Source organism: Macaca thibetana, chromosome 19, assembly GCF_024542745.1.
Source record: "Macaca thibetana thibetana isolate TM-01 chromosome 19, ASM2454274v1, whole genome shotgun sequence".
Taxonomy (NCBI): Eukaryota; Metazoa; Chordata; class Mammalia; order Primates; family Cercopithecidae; genus Macaca; species Macaca thibetana.
The window spans coordinates 21,869,397-21,884,861 of NC_065596.1; the positions used below are offsets into that span (position 1 = coordinate 21,869,397).

The 15,465-nt window shown below is 53.1% G+C and overlaps 3 protein-coding genes across 7 annotated transcripts in view; 1 reads left to right on the forward strand and 2 right to left on the reverse strand.

The window, feature by feature from the left end:
• Nucleotides 1-11,280, reverse strand: part of TMPRSS9 (transmembrane serine protease 9) — a 63,173-nt gene extending 51,893 nt beyond the window's left edge. For both annotated transcript variants that reach the window (XM_050770116.1, XM_050770115.1), the window contains exon 1: nt 11,205-11,280. The gene's annotated coding sequence lies outside the window, so the exon portion shown is untranslated. The remainder of the gene's footprint in view (nt 1-11,204) is intronic.
• Nucleotides 1-15,465, forward strand: part of LSM7 (LSM7 homolog, U6 small nuclear RNA and mRNA degradation associated) — a 401,328-nt gene that overhangs the window by 355,293 nt on the left and 30,570 nt on the right. The gene's annotated exons all lie outside the window — the stretch shown is intronic.
• GADD45B (growth arrest and DNA damage inducible beta) overlaps nt 1-15,465 on the reverse strand; it is a 129,498-nt gene that overhangs the window by 98,958 nt on the left and 15,075 nt on the right. The gene's annotated exons all lie outside the window — the stretch shown is intronic.

Below are 15,465 nucleotides of genomic sequence, written 5' to 3' on the forward strand. Positions count from 1 at the left end.
AGATCAGTAGGAGACTCGCCCACCCGCGTTACAGGAAAAAGCTTCGAGAAGGATGGACGTGGGATCTCAGATCTGAACTGTGCACCAAGATACAGGGAAGAAAAAAAGAATGGGCCGGGCATGGTGGCTCATGCCTGTAATCCCAGGACTTTGGGAGGTCAAGGCAGGTGGATCACTTGAGGTCAAGAGTCTGAGACCAGCCTGGCCCCCATCTCTACTAAAAATACAAAAATTAGCCGGGCATGGTGGCAGGCGCCTATAATCCCAGCTTGAACCCAGGAGGCGGAGGTTGCAGTGAACTGAGATCGCACCAAAATAATGAACCATCGGCATCGATGTCTCCAAATTGAGCCTGTGGCTCAACCAGCCTCTAACCCAACAGATGCCACTCTCCTGGCATCCTCTGGCCCAGTTGGGAGGCAGGAGGTCCTACTCTCATCTCAACATGGTGGTAATGGGGTGAGAGTCCCTGTCACCCAGTGACTCAGTTTGCTTTGGGGTGACCAGTTGTCCTGGTCCTGGTTTGCTCAAGGCTAGTTTTGTGTTTTTTGATTTTTGTTTTTTTGGTTTTGTTGTTGTTGAGAGGGAGTCTTGCTCTGTCACCCAGGCTGGAGTGCAGTGGCATGATCTCGGCTCACTGCAACCTCCACCTCCTGGGTTTGAGCGATTCTCCTGCCTCAGCCTCCCAGGTAACTGAGATTATAGGTGCCCACCACCACCTCCGACTTATTTTTTTTCTTTTGTATTTCAGTAGAGACGGGGTTTTGCCGTGTTGCCCAGGGTAGTCACAAACGCCTGAGCTCAGGCAATCCGCCTGCCTCAGCCTCCCAAAGTGCTGGCGTTACAGGCGTGAGCCACTGCGCCCAGCAGCTATTCCAGTTTTAACCTGGGACCCGGGACATCTGGTCAACCTACCCACTTCTGTCTTCATCTGTCAGGAACCATCTGGAGCCATATGGGGGCCCCCAAGGAGGGACAAGCAAGGACTTTGCGAGCAGAGCCATGAGTGACTGTGAACAAGGCAGAAGCAATGTCTGTTTCCAGCCTCCAGATGAGACCAGCTGGGGAGAGTCTTGGTTCAGGGCCAGCGTGTCCTTAATGCCACTCTGAGACCTGCCAGTGTCTGTTTTCAAACAGGAGTGAGCTTCGGGCTCCGAGCCTTCGCAGAGGACATCCGGGGCCAGGGAGTAGGGTGACGGGAGGGAGGTATTGGCCTTAGGAGAAAAATTAAAGTGAGCTCCAAAAACCTCGGTCATCAAGATACATAATATTGTCACGCATTTTTTTCTTTTTGAGTTAGGGTCTGGCTCCGTCACCCAGGCTGAAGTGCAGTGGTGCAATCTCGGCTCACTGCAGCCTTGAACTCTTGGGCTCAAGTGATTCTCCTGCCTCAGCCTCCCGAGTAGATGGGACAAGTACATGCTACCACGCTGGGTTTTTCTTTTTTTTTAATTTTTGTAGAGACGAGGTCTTGCTGTGTTGTCCAGTCTGGGATATATATATATATATATTTTTTTTTTTTTTGAAATGAAGTCTCTGTCACCGAGGCTAGAGTGCAGTGGCACAATATTGGCTCACTGCAATCTCTGCCTCCTGGGTTCATGCAATTCTCCTGCCTCAGCCTCCCAAGTAGCTGGGATTACAGGTACACACCACCACACCTTGCTAATTTTTGTATTTTCAGTAGAGATGGGGTTTCGTTATGTTGCCCAGGCTGGTCTTGAACTCCTGACCTCAAGTGATCTGCCAGCCTTAGCCTCCCAAAGTTCTGGGATTACAGGCATGAGCCACTGCGCTTGGCCATCCTCAGTTGAGTTTCTGATGAGATCACAGCCCAGCCAACACTCTGATTGCAGCCTTGTCAGACCCTGAGCAGAGGAGCCAGCCAAACCATGCCCAGACACGCAACCCACAGAAACCACAAAACCATGAGACAGTAAACAGGAGCTGTTTCGAGTTGCTACATTTGCGGTAATTTGCAGAAAACTAGGTCAGATGCGGTGGCTCAGGTCTGTAATCCCAGCACTTTGGGAGGCTGTGGTAGGAGGATCACTTGAGCCCAGGAGTTTGAGATTAGTGTGGGCAACATAATGAGACCCCATCTCTACCAAAAAAAAAAAAAAAAAAAAATCAAAAATTAGCCAGGGTGGTAGCACACACCTGTAGTCCCAGCTACCTGGGAGGCTGAGGCAGGAGGATCACTTGAGCCCAGGATGTTGAGGCTGCAGTGAGCTGTGATCAAGCCACTACACTGCAGCTTGGGTGGGGGTGACAGAGCAAGACCCTGTCTTAAAAAAACAAACAAAAGCTAATACAATCATTAACAGGCTTCTTAAATTTGACACTGACCAAACTGAGCTCTCATATCCCTCCTCACTCTTCTCATCTTCACAAAAATACCTACTCCTCCCACAGTCTTCCCAGTTCAGATAGCAGCTTCACTTTTATAGTCACTCGGGTACAAAAATTTTTTTTAAAAACCTGGGTTTGGCCGGGCGCAGTGGCTCACGTCTGTAATCCCAGCGCTTTGGGAGGCCGAGGTGGGTGGATCACCTGAAGTCAGGAGTTCGAGACCAGCCTGGCCAACATGGCGAAACCCCATCTGTACTAAAAATACAAAATTAGCTGGGTGCGGTGGCACACACCTGTAATCCCAGCTACTCAGGAGGCTGAGGCAGGAGAATCGCTTGAACCCGGGAGGCGGAGGTTGCAGTGAGCTGAAATTGTACCACTGTGCTCCAGCCTGGGTGACAGAGCGAGACTCTGTCTAAAAATAAAAATAAAATAAAAAATAAAAAATAAACTGGGTTTATCCTTGATGCCCTGGCACATCCCAAACCCAGTCCATCCAAAAACATTGTCGGGCCGTCTGCAGGGTAGATCTAGAACTGGGCCCCTACGCCATGTTTAGCCTGGTCTAAGCAGAGCATTACCCAGGCTCCCAAAATGCCATTTCCATCTTCCCCTTCCTGGGTCTGTTCTCAATAGGGAGCCTCAGGGAGATAGCTAAGACCCGTGTCAGATGCCGTCCCGCCTCTGCCCAAACCTCCCCACAGCGACTGGGTCTAACCGTCCTCATCTCCAACCCCTCCCTCCCTCAGCCCCAGCTGCACTGGCCCCCTCGCTGATCCCCAAACACACACAGCATGGTCCAGCCTCAGGGCCTTTGCACAGGCTGTGTCTCCTGCCTAACATACTCAGCTATATCCTCCTGGCAGTCACCCCACTGTGCCCTTCACATTCTCTGCTTTATTTTTATTTTTATTTTTTGTCTCCGAATTGTGCAAACTGCAAAATTCGAGTAGATGGTAGGATGGTTTCTGCCACATGCAGAGCCTGGAGCTGCTTAATTCCCATTCGTCTTCCCTTAACCACTGGGAAAGGGGAGCCAGGAAAAGCGCAACCGCCACGTGCTGTCTCTCCATTCCGTAGCCTAATGCTTCCGGAAAGAGCAAGTTATTTCCCTCTGCACCTCCAGCCCCACAAATCCAGAGAGTGACACTTTGATAACTATAGCTGGTACATCCACCTCAAGAGCTATAACACTGAAAAATATTCCTTTAATAAAAATAAGTGGATAAGACCCGGCATGGTGGCTCATGCCTGTAATCCCAACATTTTGGGAGGCTGAGGCAGGTGGATCACTTGAGGTCGGGTGTTTGAGACCAGCCTGGCCAACATGGTGAAACCTGTCTCCACTAAAAATACAAAAATTAGCCAGTCATGGGCCGGGTGCAGTGGCTCACGCCTATAATCCCAGCACTTTAGGAGGCCAAGGCGGGAAGATCACGAGGTCAGGAGATCGAGACCATCTTGGCTAACACGGTGAAACCCCATCTCTACTAAAAATAGAAAAAATTAGCTGGGCATGGTGGCGGCGCCTGTAGTCCCAGCTACTTGGGAGGCTGAGGCAGGAGAATGGTGTAAACCCGGGGGGCGGAGCTTGCAGTGAGCTGAGATGGCATCACGGCACTCCAGCCTGGGCGACAGAGCAAGACTCCCTCTGATAGATAGATAGATAGATAGATAGATAGATAGATAGATAGATAGATAGATAGATAGATAGATAAATAAGCAAGCCAGTCATGGTGGCATGCACCTGTAATCCCAGCTACTTGGGAGGCTGAGGCAGGAGAATCACTTGAACCCAGGAGGCAGAGGTTGCAGGGAGCCGAGATTCCACCACTGCACTCCAGCCTGGGCAATGGAGCAAGACTCCGTCTCGGGGAAAAAAAAAAAGGTAGATAAGCATTTTCTGTGTGACAGGTGTTATATTAAACAATATTTACAGTTATCATCTAATTTATTGCCACAGTTCTCCTGTGAGACTGGTTCTATTCTGACCAAAGACGAACTGGAGGCACAGAAGAGTTAGGTAACTTGCCTAAGGTTATAGATGTGGTGGTTTCTAAATATCCCCCACAATTATTTGCTCTCCTCACCTAGCAGAAGCTAATTTCCCTCTCTTTGAGTGTGTGTTGGACTTATTGACTCACTTGTAAAGAATAGAATGTACCAGAAGCAAGGGAGCTAGACTTCTGAGGTTAGATCATAGAAGCACTATGGCTTTGTTCTTTCTCTCCTGTGAATCACTAGCCCTGGATGAAGCAAGCAGCCATGTTGTCAGGATACTCAAGCAGCACTATGGTGATTCCCACGTGGTGAGGAACTGAGGCCTCCCACCAAAAGCCACATGAGGGCACTAGCTTGGGAGTGGCTCCTCCTGCCCCAGACGAGCTTTCAGATGAGGCAGCCCTGGCCCATGTATTTTTTTTTAAACAGAGTCTCACTCTGTCGCCCAGGCTGGAGTGCAGGGGCATGATCTCGGCTCACTGCAAGCTCCGCCTCCTGGATTCATGCCATTCTCCTCCTCAGCCTCCTGAGCAGCTGGGACTACAGGCATCCACCACCATGCCCAGCTAATTTTTTGTATTTTTAGTAGCTGGGATTACAGGCACATGCCACCATGACTTAGCCACTGGCCTATTTATTATTTTTTTTTTTTGAGAGAGAGTCTCACTCTGTCTCCCAGGCTGGAGTGCAGTGGCGCGATCTTGGCTCACTGCAAGCTCCACCCCCCAGGTTTACACCATTCTCCTGCCTCAGCCTCCCCAGTAGCTGGGACTACAGGCGCCGCCACCATGCCCAGCTAATTTTTTTGAATATTTAGTAGAGACAGGGTTTCACCGTGTTAGCCCCAATCTCCTGACCTTGTGATCTACCCACCTTGGCATCCCAAAGTGCTGGGATTACAGGCGTGAGCCACCGTGCCCGGCCCCTGGCCCATGTCTTAACTGCAACGTCATGAGAGACTCTGCGCCAGAACCACCCAGATAAATCCCTCCCAAATCCTTGCCCCACAAAAACTGTGACATAATAAATGTCTGTTTTTTTAGTTGGCTAACTTTGGGAGACATTTGTTATGCAGTAACCAATAACCAATACACAGGACTGCAGGTCCCAGGGATCTTCTGTCTGGTGTTCTTTATTTACTTTTTTGTTTTTTGAGATAGGGTTTCACTCTGTCACCCAGGCAGGAGTGCAGTGATGCAATCACAGCTCACTGAAGCTTCAACCTCCTGGGCTCAAGCAATCCTCCCATCTCAGCCTCCTGAGTAGCTAGGACTACAGGCGCATGCCACCACACCCGGCTAATTTTTTAAAACTTTGGTAGAGACAGGGTCTCCCTCTCTGCTTTTAATGTTTTCTAGTCACTCAAAACCACGGTTCAACCTCTAAAAGGAGAAATTCGGGCCCTTGGGTTCCCTTTTTTTTCCAAGCAGCTTCAATAAAACCCAAAGGTTCACCTCAGCTTCATTCTTGAGCTTCTAAATTTCTTCTGTTTCTCCATCTCTTCTTTTTTAAAAATTATTTATTTATTTATTTTGAGACAGAGTCTGGAGTGCAGTGGTGTTATCACAGCTCACCACAGCCTGCAATTCCTGGGTTGAAGCCATCCTCCCACCTCAGCTTCCTAAGTAGCTGGGGCTATGGGTGCACACCACCATGCCTGGCTGATTTTTAAATTTTTGTACAGATGGGGTCTTGCTATCTTGCTGAGCTGGTCTCAACTTCCTGTGCTCAAGTGATCCTCCTGCCTCAGCCTCCCAAATAGGTGGGACTACAAGCCGGTACCATCACACCCCCAGCCTCGGTCTCAGCTCTTTGGCTGTCTTGACCACCTGTCTGTGTAGGTTTTTTTGTTTTTGTTGGTTTGACTTTTCCTTCACCTAATCCAAGATGATCACAGTTTTCGGACACCTCCATCCCATTCGATTCCCCATCCTTGGTCCCAAGGCAGCCAAAGCCCGTTTATGGAACAGGCAGCTGTTGTCTGTCCCCTGTCCTCGGGCCTGAATCTAGCCGGGAAAACCTCCCCTCCTCCATCGCCCCAACATCATGAAATAAATCACTCAGCAAGCCTACAGGAAATTTAATAAGCTTGGTCTTTTTTTTTTTTTTTTTCATTTTGTCTATGGTCTTTTTGTTAGCTTTCATGGGAAGAGGTGTTTGTGAGAAAACTATCTGCAGCAATGATATCTTGTGTTCTCTCAGCTTTATAATGTGGACAGAGGAGAAGGGAGTCAGTAATCGTGTGGGAGGGAAAACGCTGATAAACATGAGTGATACCAAGGGAAACAGAGAAAAACGCAGAGATTAAAAAATAAGCTTCCAAGCGCTTACGAGTTGTATCATTTAAAATTAACACAGCTCCTAAATGCAATGTGGGATCCTGGATTCCAACGTAGAACAGAAATATCGGGGGGAAGACCGAGTGCGGCACCTACGGGGATGCCTTAGTTTTGCTCTTTGTTCTATGGTCAAAGGTATCAACGCAAGGGGACACCGGGTGGAGGGTGTGTGTGCGGGGACTCTCTGCACCATCTTCGCAACTAAAATTATCCCCCCAAATTTTTTTTAATAAAGGTAACGCGTAAACAAAACAACAAAGGGCTGGGTGCTGTGGCTCCCGCCTGTAATCTCAGCGCTTTGGGAGGTCAAGGTGGATTCCTTGAGCCCAGGAATTCAAGACCAGCCTGGGCAACATAGTGAGACCACATCTCTACAAAGCAACAACAGTGAAGAAAGCCTCTTATGCAGTTATGAGCGGATTACCCAGAATATGTTATCCTCTGCGTCCATTTCAGAGCCACACATAGAAACATCAGTGGTTCAGAACAGCCTGCGGGGCTGCCTCAACCATCAACTTCAATGAAACCCCAAGGTTCGCCTCAGCTTCATTCTTGGGCTCCTAAATTTCTTCTCTTTCTCCATCTTTCATTATTTATTTATTTATTTGAGACAGGGTCTCACTCCGTCACCCAGGCTGGAGTACAGTGGTGCAATCACAGCTCACTGCAGCCTCCAACTCCCGGGCTCAAGCAATCCTCCCATCTCAGCCTCCTGAGTAGCTGGGACTACAGGTGCTGGGTCCCAACAGCGTCCTGTTGGTGTAGGGCTCACAGGCTTACGAGAGTTGATCCATCCCTCCCAATAATCTCAGGGTACGCAGGTCCAGCTAATATCAGTATGCCCATTTACAGAGGAGGAGATTGAGGTGCGCGCTCTCTCTCTCACACTCACACACACACATACACACACACACAGAGTTCTTGGAATTTCAGTGACTCTTCCACGTTGCTGAGCAGCTTCTCTGTTATGTTCCCCAGCTAAGCCAGGTGAGCCTTGGGGACCGAGGGACACAGGGCCAGGAGCTGTAAACCCTGCCCCAGTGTCGGTGCCCAGGGTCCAGTCCTGCCTCCCCAGGCACCAGCTCCACCACCCACAGTTGCACGCACAGATGCACGGGGAAATCACGTGACTTCACTCCCTCCCACACACTCGCCTGTCCCCCCACCCCTCCCCAACAGCTCCTACATCAAATCTGCACCCATGTGCCCACTGTCAGAGAAGCAACGCCTTTGCCTTCATTCTGCCCTCACTTGGGATCCGTCTACGATGGCTCCACGTCGCCGCAAAGCCCTTAACCAACCACAGTGACAACAGGGTTTAAACTCCCATGCTCCAGCGTTCCTGCAAGCCCACGCACCAGCAGACAGAGTGCACAGCCTGGGCAACCGACCACCAACACCTTTTGCCTAAGGACTCTCCAAGTTCCATATTTTACACCCTAAATATCCCAAATTCTCAAAGGGAACTTTCGAGTGTGCATGAATGCTCTTTAGGGATGGGACCCAAAGTGCAGTGGGTCGCACGGTCCCCGGTTCACGTTCACATGCTGTGTGCAGCGGGGCACACACGGACTCCCATTCCGTGTGGCAGGACAAGCAGGCCCCGTGAGGCTCTGCAGGGTCCAATTACCCCCTGGTCAGGCCAGCCTGAGCACTGGGACCCTCATCCCCACGCCCAGATGAGAAGACTAGGAAGGGGGGATTTCCACACACAACCACCACCTCACACAACACAACCACACAACCACACACAACACATAACCACACACAACCTCATACAACCAAACACAACCACACACCACACATTACAACACAACTGCACAAATCTCACATACAATGACCATACAGCCAAACAACTTCACACATTTGGTCATACACTGATACAGTCACAACTCAACCATACACAGTCACACACAGATACGGTTACACACATTGCCACAATCATATGCAATCACACACAATTATACAACCATACACAACCACACAAAGTCATCCGTAAAATCATACAAATCTCATCATGCATTCACACACACAACCATATGCTATAACCACACAGCTGCAGAAACCTCCCACGCAACACGCAACCACACACGGTCTCACACATGCAGTCACACACCCATATACACAATTACCCCTCCGCCACAATCACAAGGCACAATGACACACATTGCCGCACACAGCCACACGATCTCACACAACCACAATCCTATGCAATCACACAAACATCATGACATAACTATACGCAACCACACATGACCACACAACCGTACAACTCAGTTATACAGCCATGGACACACAACCACACAATTACACCACCATACACAACCATGCATGACCATATGACACACGACCACACCATACACAATCACACAATTACACAACATAAACAATCACGCATGACCACGCACATAATACACAATCACACACAAATCACACACGGCCATACGCAACCACAGACACAATTATATATATTGCCACACACAACCACACATCACACACAATCACAAGACCACACACAATCACACACAGCCACACAGCCACCTCACCCAGAATCTCACACAGCCCCGCCCGGCCGAGCCCTAGGAAAGGTCAGGAAATCAGGACCACAGCTGTCCTACACAGCATCCCTGACCTGCAAGGCGGCGGCCACCACGCGGACCACAAGGTGTTTGGGGCCATGAAGTCCCGCGGGGCAGTGCCCGAACCCGTTGGCAAGTCCCCAAAACCTTTGGCAACCCCGGGAGCCCATGCCTGGGTCTGAAGCCTGGTTTAACCCCCTATAAAATGAGGGAGGGAGGCCGGGCGCGGTGGCTCAAGCCTGTAATCCTAGCACTTTGGGAGGCCGAGACGGGCGGATCACGAGGTCAGGAGATCGAGACCATCCTGACTAACACGGTGAAACCCCGTCTCTACTAAAAATACAAGAAAATTAGCTGGGCGAGGTGGCGGGCGCCTGTAGTCCCAGCTACTCGGGAGGCTGAGGCAGGAGAATGGCGTGAACCTGGGGGGGCGGAGCTTGCAGTGAGCCGAGATCGCGCCACTGCACTCCAGCCTGGGGCACAGAGCAAGACTCCGTCTCAAAAAAAAAAAAAAAAAAAAAAAAAAATGAGGGAGGGAAACCGAAGGTCCCCGGGCCACAGAAGACCCTTGAGCACAGACCCTGTCCTGGGACCCCCCCCCCGTTCCCAGAATGTGGGTCACTCCTGGTCACTCGGGGATAACGCCAAGGTCCCCAGCCTGGGTTCCTGCCGGGCTAACTGAATCCAGGAGGACCCTCCCCCAGGGCAAATGCCGATAACCAACCTCATCTCAGGCCTTTCACTCTCCAATTGTTACCTGAAACGTCCCTGTGTGTGTTTACTCAGAAGTGCTCCCAGGATGAGAACTGGAGCAGGAGGAGACGCTCCAGTCAGATGCCCGGCACCCCACCCTAGACTTGCTCCCACCCCAGCCTAGCACCCTATCCCAGCCCCGCACCCCACCCCAGACTCGCTCCCACCCCACCCCAGCACCCTATCCCAGCCCCGCACCCCACCCCAGACTAGCTCCCACCCCAGCCCAGCCCCACACCCCACCCCAGCCCCACACCCTACCCCAGCCCTGCCTCCCAACACAGCCTCGCCTCCCATCCCAGCCCTGCTCCCCACCCCAGCTTGGCCTCCCACCCCAGACCCCACCCCAGTAGCTGTCAGCCGCTTTCCTGCTGCTCCTGACCCCAGAGGGCTCCAGGCTGATGCTTGATTCTTGCTTTAGGTGAAGTTCACGTGTAGAAAAGAAAGGAGGACTCTGGGTGCGGATGGGGATGGGCAGGGCTTCGGTCCTCCCAGGCCCCTCCACGAACCAGGCTGCATCTAGGCAATTCAGTTGCATCCACACAATCCCAGCTACCTCCACACACCCTGGCCGCATCTACCCAGGCTGACCTCATCTACAAACCTCAGCCACATCTACACAGGTTAGATACATCCACGCAACCCCGGCCGCATCTACACACCGCACCTGCGCCCACGCAACCCCGGCGGCATCTACACACCGCACCTGCGCCCAGGCAACCCCGGCGGCATCTACACACCGCACCTGCGCCCACGCGACCCCGGTCAGTCCATACAATCCCGGCTGCATCTACACACCGCACCTGCGCCCACGCAACCCCGGCGGCATCTACACACCGCACCTGCGTCCACGCAAACCCAGTCAGTCCATACAACCCCGGCTGCATCTACACAACGCACCTGAGTCCACACAACCCTGGCCACATTTACACACCGCACCTGCATCCACACAACCCCGGCCGCATCTACACAACCTGGCCATGTCTACATACCCAAGTGGCGTCCACACAGCCTCAGTTGCCTCTACACAACCCCAGTGGTGTCTACACAGCCTGGCTGCATCTACACAACCCCGCCATGTCTACCCAGCCCCAGAGGCGACCACACAACCCCAGGGCTTGGGAAACGGGGTTGGAGGAAGCGGGGGCTGTTCTGAGGTGCGGGGGCGACCGCGACTCACCGCACTTCGGAAGACGAGGCTGCACCGCTGCTGCCCAGATCCCGCCGGCCCCGAAGCGGAGCAGAAGCTGGAGCTGGGCCCTGGGCTGGAAGAAGGGAGGAGTGGGGCGGAGCCGGGTGGGGGAGCCGCCCTCACCCCCGCCCCCCGCCAAGCCCCTTCCCCGGCGACGCCTGCGACGGGCCAGAGGTGCCGCCCAGGCTTGGGGTCTCCGGAGGACAGGGGTCCCAGGGCTCTGCGACCTCCACCCTGGATACCCACCCCTGGCGGGAGCCGGCCCAGAATGGAAGACGATGGGGACGGGTGGAGTTGGGGGTAGCCAGGGATGGGAGTGGGCCCCGCCGCCGGGGCAGGTGACCCGGGACAGGGCGCAGGGAGGGGTGCGCCCAGGACAGCCCTGAGGGCAGGTGCTAAGGGCATTTTCTTTTTTTTCTTTTTTTTTTTTGAGACGGAGTCTCGCTCTGTCGCCCAGGCTGGAGTGCTGTGGCCGCATCTCAGCTCACTGCAAGCTCCGCCTCCCGGGTCTACGCCATTCTCCTGCCGCAGCCTCCCGAGTAGCTGGGACTACAGGCGCCCGCCACCTCGCCCGGCTAGTTTTTTGTATTTTTGTATTTTAGTTTTTTGTATTTTTTAGTAGAGACGGGGTTTCACCGTATTAGCCAGGCTGGTCTCGATCTCCTGACATTGTGATCCGCCCGTCTCGGCCTCCCAAAGTGCTGGGATTACAGGAGTGAGCCACCCTGCCCAGCCTAAACGTTTTAGAGTTTTAGATTCCCACAAAATGTGCAGATAGTTCAGAACTCCCGTGTGCCACATTCCAGGCCCCCTGTTCCCGGCATCCAGGCCAGTGGGATACATTTGTCTCAATCAATGAACAAATACTGATGCATCACTGTTAAGTGGAGTCCACACTTGATTCCGGTTTACTCAGTTTCCCCCAGTTTCCTGCTCAGGGCCCCACCCGGGATCCCACATGGCATTGAGGCGTTGCGTCTCCTTGGGTCTCTCCGGGCTGTTGCAGTTTTCCAGACGTTCCTGTTTCTGATCCCCGCACGCCACGCTCCCGGGGAAGGAGATCACGCTCCCGTTTCTGACCCCTGCACGCTCCCGGGGAAGGAGGTCACGTTCCCGTTTCCGACCCCCTGCACGCTCCCGGGGAAGGAGGTCACGTTCCCGTTTCTGACCCCCTGCGCGCTCCCGGGGAAGGAGGTCACGTTCCTGTTTCTGACCCCTGCACGCTCCCGGGGAAGGAGGTCACGTTCCCGTTTCTGACCCCTGCACGCTCCCGGGGAAGGAGGTCACGTTCCCGTTTCTGACCCCCTGCGCGCTCCCGGGGAAGGAGGTCACGTTCCCGTTTCTGACCCCTGCACGCTCCCGGGGAAGGTCACGTTCCTGTTTCTGATCCCTGCACGCTCCCGGGAAAGGAGGTCACGTTCCCGTTTCTGACCCCTGCACGCTCCCGGGGAAGGAGGTCACGTTCCCGTTTCTGACCCCCCTGCGCGCTCCCGGGGAAGGAGGTCACGTTCCCGTTTCTGACCCCTGCGCGCTCCCGGGGAAGGAGGTCACGTTCCTGTTTCTGACCCCTGCACGCTCCCGGGGAAGGAGGTCACGTTCCCGTTTCTGACCCCTGCACGCTCCTGCGGAAGGAGGTCACGTTCCTGTTTCTCACCCCCTGCACGCTCCCGGGGAAGGAGGTCACGTTCCCGTTTCTGACCCCTGCACGCTCCTACGGAAGGAGGTCACGCTCCCGGGGAAGGAGGTCACGTTCCGGTTTCTGACCCCTGCACGCTCCTGCGGAAGGTCACGTTCCTGCGGAAGGAGGTCACGCTCCCGGGGAAGGAGGTCACGTTCCGGTTTCCGACCCCTGCACGCTCCCGGGGAAGGAGGTCAGGTGTTGGGCAGAACACTTCTCAAGTGGGTTTGTCTGGTGTTTCTCTCCCTCATGGTCAGACTGGGTGGCCTTGGTTTTGACTGTGCCACCCGCTGCCTCGCTGGCTGCCTCTCCTGCTTAGTCACGAAGTTGTTCACATTCCTCCATGCCGTCGAAGGAGACGGTGCACTTCGTTAGAACCACCGTCTCATCTCTTATCTCAAGATACTTTGGGGACATCTTTTTTTTGGAACTGTGAGCGACCAGCCCCATTTTATTACCATTGACAGCAACGTCTTTGTGCCTTAAGTGGTGATTTGCTTTTGAGAAGTGCTGCAAGCCCTGGGGAGCCAAGCCTGGTTATGCAGGGAGAGCAATCCTGGAGGATCCACCTCCTGGGTCCCCATTTCCCCAGCCGCCTGCAGAATGATCCAGTCTATTGAGTATGTGCTGTGTGCCCAGCACTCAGCAGGGACTCCACTAGGTTCTCATGATGGCCTCACAAAAGTAGTTGTCACCTCCTTTTAGGCAGAACAGGTGGCTACAGCCCTGAGAGCCAGTCATCCAGCTCCTGGGATGCAAGCTGGGGCTCCACATCCAGGACCTCCCATTGCTGCATTCTCCTGCCCACCCTCCTGTTGGGCGGCGGGCTGCGGCTGGTTCCCAAGAGGCATTTCTAACCTTCTCTGAGCTGTGTGGAGAAAAGTCTGTGACCCCACGGGAACCCCCCTCCTCTATTTCTCAGGGCCATTGGTGGACTCTTTCCAGAATTCCACCCTCTCACCTTCTGATGACTTCCCACCTGGCCCCAAACACTGAGTCCTGGTTCCTTGTGCAGCTATAGCAGCTCTCTGCCTGGGCCAGAGGGGGTGCTTAGTAGAGGACCTGGCACACGGCAGTGATGACTGGTGGGTGAATGAGTGTGTGTGGATGGGTGGTTCAGTGATGGAGGGAGGGAAGGAGGGAGAAAGGGAGGGAGGGATGGATGGATGGACAGACGGATGGACGGTACATGAGTGGATGGATAGATGGGTGTATGTGTGGATGGGTGGGTGAGTGGGTAGATGAATGGATGGGTGGATGGATAGATGGATGGGTAGGTGAGTAGATGGGTGGATGGGTAAATGGATGAGTGGGTGGGTGGTTGGATGGCTGGGTGAATGGATGGGTAGATGGATGGATGGGTAGACGGATGGTGGGGGGTAAATAATGGGTGGATAGATGGGTAAATGGATGGATGAGTGGATGGGTGGGTGGATGGATGAATGGCTAGATGGGCACGTGGATGGATGGATTGGTGGGCAGATGAATAGGTGGATGGATGGGTAAATGGGTGGGTGGGTGGATGAATGAATGGGTAGACGGGTGGATGGGTGGATAGATGGGTGAGTGGGTGGGTGAATGGATGGGCAAATGGATGGATGAGTAGATGAATGGGTGGATGGATGGATGGGTAAATGGATGAATGGGTGTGTAGATGGGTGGGTTTGTGGGTGGGTGGGTGGGTGGATGGATGGATGGATGGATGGATGGATGGATGGATGGATGGATGGATGTGTGGATGGGTAAATGGATGGACAAATGGATGGTGGATCGATGGAGACGGATGGGCGGATGAGTAGGTAGATGGAATGGGTGTGTGGATAGATGGATGAATGGGTGGGTGGGTGGATGGATGGTTGGATAACTGGGTGGATGGTTGGTAACTGGGTGGATGGGTATGTGGATAGGTGGATGGATGGTTGGATAAATGGATAGGTGTGTGGATGGGTGGGTGGATGGATGGATGGGTATGTGTGGATGGGTGTGTGTGTGGATGGATGTTGGATAAATGGGTGGGTGGATGATGAGTGGATGGACAGGTGAATGGGTAGATGGATGGATGGATAAATGGGTGGATGGGTGTGTGTATAGATGGTTAGATAAATGGGTGGATGAAGGGTATGTGGATGGATGGATGGATAACTGAACAGATAGGTGGGTGGGTGGGTGTGTGGATGAACAGATGGATAAATAAGTGGACAGGTGTGTGGACAAATGGTTGGATAAATAGGTGGATGGATGGGTGGATGGTTAGATAAATGGGTGGGTGGATAAAAAATTTGTAAGCTCTGGTCAGCCTAGTGAAAGAAGATCACTATTGTTACCGTATTATTCCACTTTGTAACTTAAACTTCGAGACAGAGGTGTGCTCCCCGCGAAAAGAAACAAAATATCCCCCCCCCCAGTGCCAAGGAGCAGGCTGTTTCCATTTCCCCAGCTCTACCCGACATCCCGGGGTGTGACCCGGACAGTCAGGGTGTGTACACACCCCCGGGCTTGGACACCTGCTGAGCCTGGCAGGAGCTCTCTGTCTTCCTGAACCAAGTGTGTCCCTAACACAAAAGTCACGAC